We start from the raw sequence: 7,624 nt of genomic DNA, 5'->3' as shown, positions 1-7,624 counted from the left end.
AATTCAGAATAATTTAGGTATCAAGTTTGAAAACTAATATAAACTATAAGTTCACTATAATTATAATAAAGAGAATAAATTGTTAAATTATTTGATTAAAAAAGCTATATATTCTTAATCATCAAATTTATTCAAACCTTATATTAATATACAATGCTACACTATAATATTTATAATTTAAATTAAATATTATTTTCAATATTAAAAAATAAATTTAATAATCAATTTTTAATTCATAATAAATATTTTCTTCAAAATTAAAATAATTAACTGAAGAAATATTGTCTTTTAGACATGCATAATTTTGTTCAAAATTGAACCAAACCAAACTCCCCTACTTAACTGTTACACTACCTCCATAGCACTATCTGAAATTGGAGAATTACTTGGGGAAGATCTCACAACAATCCACTGACCATGGGAGGTTGCAGGGCAACTTGGCCTGTCAGCACCATCTTCAAATTTACAGGCTGCGGCCAATACCATCACACGGTCCCGGGCAGAAAGATTTGGGCTTTGCTCAATTGAACCATTCACCTCTGCAATACATTTTCTCGTTGGACTTGGCACGCTGGGTGACAGAGGACTACTCTGAGAATTGTACGAATCCCACACTCGATTCCCAATAGCCAAACTACTGGTTGGGGACGACCCTGGTTCAGTAACAATCTCTTCTTTCTCCATGGCGGAGCAGACCTCATCTAGAAAATGGTGCTTTAACAGCTCTGCACTGGTCCACCTCTTCTTGGGATCCCTCCGAAAGCATTTTTCTAAGAAATCCCGCATCTGAGGTGAAAGCGCTGGAGGCAACTCAGGCAGCTCCTCTGTGCATCCAATCTTATACATTGCGGCGAGGGGACTGGAAACGTGGCTCCATGGAGGCCTGCCAGTGGCCATCTCAAGTACAGTGCAGGCGAGAGACCAGATATCAGATGCAGGGCCCTGCTCCACCTGGTTCACCACCTCTGGAGCCATCCACTGAGGGGTCCCCCTCAATTTCATGGCCTGCGGGCCCTTCGTGTCATCATCAATCCTCTTGGCAGAACCAAAGTCAGCAAGCTTCACACCAGTGATACCCACAAGAATATTCTTGCCCTTGATATCACAGTGCACAATCCCCCGCTTGTGGAGGTAATCGATCCCACGTAGAATTCCGCGTGTGTATGCCTTGATCACTGATTCATTCAGCTTCCCTCCAAACTTACTCAGCAGATCCCTCAAGCAACCACCCGGCACGTACTCCATGAACAAATTGTGCAGCCCTGCACCGTTCTCGAAGCTGTAAGCACGCCCCAAGCATCGAACGATATACGGAGAGTCCAGGCTTCGTAAAATGTTGTACTCATTGTCCAAAGCGACACTAAATTCAGTTGTGGATTTGATTGCAAAGAGTTCGCCATTAAACCTGTTCATGGCGAGGCTCACTGTTCCAGAAGCTCCAAACCCAACCACGGCGCCCCTCACCCATCCTTCTCTCTCGACTCTCGACATCTCGAGTTCAATCCCCATACCCATCCAATTAAGGAAAATAATGTCTTTTTTGGGGTTAAGAATCGTGTATCCCATCTCACTTGCGTGAAGTTGATATAGCCCCCTAAGAAGGCGTGAGAGGAAAACCACACTGACACGGCGGCTTTGGCTTTGAATTTTTTTTTTAATTATTTTTATTTACATTTTTCCTCAAAATTGAGAAAAAGGTTAAGACCGTAAATATTCCCAGTTGATTTCTTATTTTTATTATTTTTATTTAGAGTTTTATTAAAAATGAGAAAAAGTGTTTCTATTAATTTGATTTTCCATCTTATTTTTTTTGATAAGACTATACTTTTCCTTGTCGGTTTATAACTTATTCTCTTCTCCATAAACCAGGTTATTTCCTAGGGATTTGAATTTTGGATCTTTTTTTCTACACAATACTTCATTTAAGTGTGATAGTCAACTGAACAGCAGCCAAGAACATAATTAGTTGAAATTTTTATAATTGGAATTTTTAAAAATATATTTATATATAAAAATTATATATTTTTGTAATATAAGTTGCTTATTATTAATTCTAATAGGCGATTTAAATCCTAAAGAGTGATTTAGGCACACATTAACTTAGCCAATTTGCATAGTTGCAACACCTATTTTTTGTTATCATTCTTTGATGGATTTATTGGAGATGAGATTCTTATAAACAAAAAAATGAATACAGATGGGAGTAGTGGCATTCACTAATTGAACATAATTGACATATATTTCATAAACAATTTTACTTTATAAACTAGTAAATTATTGTGCTTAATTGTATTTTCTAATTGAACATTGTTGATATATATTATTAAGATAAACAATTTCTCTATATTATAAAATAAAACTAGTAAATTATTATACTTAAAAGAATTTATTTTAAAAATAACTCTTTGCAAACTTATTTTAGTTTTAATAATTTATACAAAACTGAAAGCAACAAACATTAAAAGCATTATTAAATTTTTATTAGATAAACAAAATAAATTTGAAATTCCAAACATTAAAAGCATTATTAAATTTTTATTAGATAAATAAAATAAATTTGAAATCCCAAATTTAATGAAAGGAACAAAATTTTGTGAACAAATACCTTTCCATATTCTGATTAATATAAGAATTTCAAAACAAAACTATTTATTTAATTTCATGATTTCAATCATGCAAATATCTATTTTTAAAAATAATATAAATAAATAAAAAATTAATATGAAAAGTTGGCCTTATTTTAGCCATACTTGATGGGTGTAGGGCAATTTGCCTGTTAAATTTGGCAAGAGCTAACGGGCATACTATAGGGCATTAAATGCCCGGCTACATGCATCCTCGTTAGCTCTTTAACACCCGTGCGTGCCGTGATAGATAAATAAAAATAGATAGACGTGTGTTAAAGAGATAACAGAAACACATATAACCGAGCATTTAATGCCCTATAATATACCCATTAACTCTTGTCGTTAAATTTCATCTCTCTGGAAAATACAGGGGCCAGGCGTTATCAAGATATTTGTTCACGCATCTCATATAGTTGTCCCAGTCTACCTTCCTTAGACCGGAGTACACATATTTTTCACTTGTCCGAGGTTATTTGTTCCATTGTACCTTCAAATATTAAATTAATGTATATCATGTCTTCAGCATGTGAATATTAAATCAATGTACGTGAATAATTTAAAAATGGGGTAAATTGGTTCAGAACATAAAAGAAAAATTCAGTCCGATTTTGATAAAATTTGGTAATTATTTTTGGAAATTTTGAATATAATGGTTGGTTTTAAGATTTTAGATATTTTGAGGGTATTTTAATAATGTTAAATTTACACTATTACTATTAATTAAAAAAAATGATTAAAATTTAAACTCCCTTGAAAAATTTACTCCCTTGTCAAAACACATTAAAAATTTAAATCTCCTGACAAATTTACTTCCTTGATCAAACAACTTCGTAAAATTAACCAGAAAATTATCTCAAATTTATGGGCTCTTATCGGTTAATATTATGTACTGAATTACAATATTAAATTTATATTATGTACTTTTTACCCTATAAAATTTATGAGAGTTTTACATAAATTTATACTATTTATACACTTTTACCCTATAAAATTTTAGAGAGGTTTACATAAATTTGTGGTTTATAATTGTTATTTAAAAAAAAGTACAGACACCTGTATTCTCAAATTCCCATTGCTTTTTCGATGTGATTGGCATATTAATTATTGCCCATACGATATTGACCAGGCTTTTTGTTTTGGGGTTTTTTAATGGAATATATGATATGTCTTTTTTCGGTGAAATTTATGTAAAAATCTCCGTTGTCGAGCAGCCTTTTGGGCACACCCTTAAGAGGTTTTTTTTTTAATAAATTATAGGGTTTTGGTGAAATTTTAATGATTTCTTATTTGTATGGAATATGGTGATATAATTATTATTTAAAAGATTTTTAATGATTTATTATTTAAATTATATTTTTAATATAAAATTATATATATATATTTTTTTTAATTTAAAATATTAAAATTATAAAATTTAGTATCTTAAATTAAAATAATGGTGTAGTTTGATTTATAAAGAAAATATATTTTTTTTAGAATTTTAAGATTGTGATTTTTGTTCGTATAAATAGATTTGATATTGTAACAACATTTTTGGTAAAAATCACATAAAATAAAATCCGCTCGATGTTTTTGGTAAAATTGACATAAAATAAAATTTCGTCGACACGTTTCGAACCAACCAGTGTGGTTCATCTTCACAATAAGATGAGGAATCAGATCTGGGCAATGGAATAAATAAAGGATGAGAGTAGCTAACTAGCCTTTAGAAAATTTCATCTTCAGGACAAGATGAGGAATCAGATCTACGAAATGGAATAAATGAAGGATGAGAGTAGCTAACTAGCCATTAGAAAATTTCTCTTCAGAACAAGACGAGGAATCAGATATAGGAAATGGAATAAATAAAGGATGAGAGTAGCTAACTAGCCCTTAGAAAATAACAACTAGTTTGACTAAAAAATTGAAATAACTAATTAAGCCTTTGACCCAGAATTAAAAAGAATTTTAAATTAATAATTAATATTATTTATGTATTCAAGCTTCTATGATCCATAATGAATTAAACAAAGTCTTTCGGTAGAAATCACATGAGAGAATTTTTTGGTAGACCCATTTCGAACCAACAAGTGTGGTTCATCATGAGGACCAGATGAAGAGGTAGACCATGACAAAGGCTTAAATAGAGATCAATGTAGAGATATAATTTCAATGTTTAAATTATAATATTAACATATTAATATATTAAAAACAAATATTATTAAGTAACGGTTGTATTAAATAGCTAGTTTTTTTTTTAAATATTTAAATAATGATATTATTTCATTAATTTATTAAAAATATTAATAGGTAAAGGTTATATTAAACAGCTAGTTTTTGAAAAATAATATTTAAATAATGATATTAGTTCATTAATTTATTAAAATATTAATATGTAGCGGATATATTAAACGGCTAGTTTTTTAAAAATAATATTTAAATTAATTTATTAAAAACAAATATTAATAAGTAACCACAATATTAAACAACTAGTTTTTGAAAAATAAGGATCCTAAGGAAGCATAAGGTGGCTTCAACCTTTCGACCTTTAAATACCATCTGGAGCTCCCTTAGATCTGTAAAAGACCTAGTGGACCCCAAGAATATGAAGGGTGTTTACGTTATCCCATGCTCTTGTGGGACTCCCTACATTGGTGAGATTGGTCGCTCGATTAATCAAAGCATTCATGAGCATGCTACTGACATCAAGCATGGCAAGACCCGCTACTCTGCTTTGGCGGAGCATGCAGATAAATCTAAACATCACATTTGCATTGAAGACACCCAAGTCGTTGCTAAGGTTAGTCATTTCCATCATCGTAAACTAAGGGAGACCCTAGAAATTGAAAAAGACCCAATAATTTGAATAGAAATGATGGTTGGAATATTAGTAGAAGTTGGGTCCCTCTCTTGTCCTCCTAGTTTTTTAGGCTTCTTTTTGGGGTTTATTTTGGTTATTTGTTTATCTATGTAGGTATTGGCATCTTTTTTATAGTATTTGTTGTTGATTTATTCTTCATTAGAGTTTATTTTCTTCATCTTTGGTGTTTTTTATGTATTTTATCATCTTATTTGTTCTTAACTCCTTTTAGTATTTTTGTTATTTGTTTAATGGGCTTGAACCCCATATTTTATTGTTGACCCAGTTTTATTATTGATTATTTTTTCTTTGGATATATGTGTGTGTGTTTCTGTTTTTATTTATTTATTTATTTATTTATATATATTTATTTTGACTTGTGTATATTTTTATTTTATTTTATTTATTTTTCCATTAATTAGTTTAATTTATTTTATTTCCATTAGTTATTTTATTTATCAAATGATCTTGTTTCAATTAGGGTCTTCACTCATTTTTATAATTTTTGACTCCTCTCCTTTAAAGTTTGACTTTGATTATTTGTTTATTTATTTTAAATATTATTTCTAAAAAACTAGTTGTTTAATATAGCGGTTACTTATTAATATTTGTTTTTAATAAATTAATAAACTAATATGGCAGTTTAAATATTATTTTTCAAAAATTATCCGTTTAACATATTAATATTTTAATAAATTAATAAACTAATATCATTATTTAAATATTATTTTTCAAGAACTAGTAATATTTGGTTTTAATAAATTAATTTAAATATTATTTTTCAAAAACTAGTTGTTTAATATAGCCGTTACCTATTAATATTTTTAATGAAATAATATCATTATTTAAATATTTTTTTAAAAAACTAGCCGTTTAATTCAATGGTTACTTAATAATATTTGTTTTTAATATATTAATAAATTAATATTATAATTTAAACATTATTGTTCAAATATAGCCGTTACTTGAAATTATGCCATGGTTTGTCTCTTCATTTGGCACTAATGATGAACCACACTTTGTGGGTTTGAAACGCGTCGGCCAAAAAATTATCCCATGTGATTTCTACCGAAAGACTTTGTTTAATTAATAGTATTTTTGAATTAAGTTAAAATATTATTTATATAATAAATAAAATCAATAGAATAATCTTATTTTAATATTAATTAATTTTAATATTATTAAATTATATCTTGAATTTTATAGATGAAATCATTTAAATTTAAGTTTCTAAAAAAATCTCTACAGAATTTCAATTAAAATTAATTAGAAAAAAATGCCTTGAACTATTTATTTATAAGTGAGACTACATCCTTTAAAATTATATTTTCTTAATTTCCCACCCAGATTTTTATAAAATCAATAATTCAATAATTCATATATATATATATAGATATATATTTCTAATAATATCTTTGAGATTAAAAATTCAATCAATTAAAATAAAAATTTCCAATTTATGTAGTTTTTTTTTAAAACTTGGTAGGTCTCTATGTATTAGCTATTTTCAAAAGTTTTTTACATCCATTTGCTCCGGGTAGTCACCTGCCCGAAGGAAACTAGGTGACCACTGGTCAGCTTTAAATCCAGTCCAAAATTTGAATAAGTTCATAACAATCCATCCACTGTTTCTATGTTGACTGTCTCTACTGCTATCTCTAAAGATCAAAATAAACATGCTTGTTTTCTTCATCAAATTCAAAATTCAAAAATCAAAACATGTTGGTTCACTTGATTAATCCTCATCTGAGGATACTACCGGAGTTGGTGCCTTTGCACTGGAGCCTGGCATCTCACATTGCTGCTCCTGTTTCCACACTATTTTCTTCATCAAATTCAAAATTCAAAAATCAAAACATTCTGGTTCACTTGATTAATCCTCATCTGAGGATACTACCGGAGCTGGTGCCTTTGCACTGGAGCCTGGCATCTCGCATCTCTGTTCCAGTTTCCACTTTATCGCTGTCAGGGTCTGTTCAATCCTTCCTAGGGAAAGATTGTTCCGGTAAGTCTGTATCTGTATGGTTGCTATTTCCTTGAGAAGTTCAGCTCGGACAAGGTCCTTCTCCTTTTTGTCTTCCTGTTTGTCAAATACTTCTCCTTCCATGTGCTCACGGTGGAGGGTCATGGCCCATGCCACGACATTTTTCATGATCCA

At 29.9% G+C, this 7,624-nt stretch overlaps 1 pseudogene; it reads right to left on the bottom strand.

Moving 5' to 3' along the window:
- Positions 1 to 345: 345 nt before the first annotated feature.
- Positions 346 to 1,491, bottom strand: LOC149171302 (mitogen-activated protein kinase kinase kinase 20 pseudogene; annotated as a pseudogene).
- Positions 1,492 to 7,624: the final 6,133 nt, after the last annotated feature.

Source organism: Pinus tabuliformis, chromosome 4_2 (assembly GCF_031772625.1).
Source record: "Pinus tabuliformis cultivar Carrire ecotype Pingquan chromosome 4_2, CPIR1, whole genome shotgun sequence".
NCBI classification, from domain to species: domain Eukaryota; kingdom Viridiplantae; phylum Streptophyta; class Pinopsida; order Pinales; family Pinaceae; genus Pinus; species Pinus tabuliformis.
This window is presented reverse-complemented; position numbering and strand designations above follow the sequence as displayed.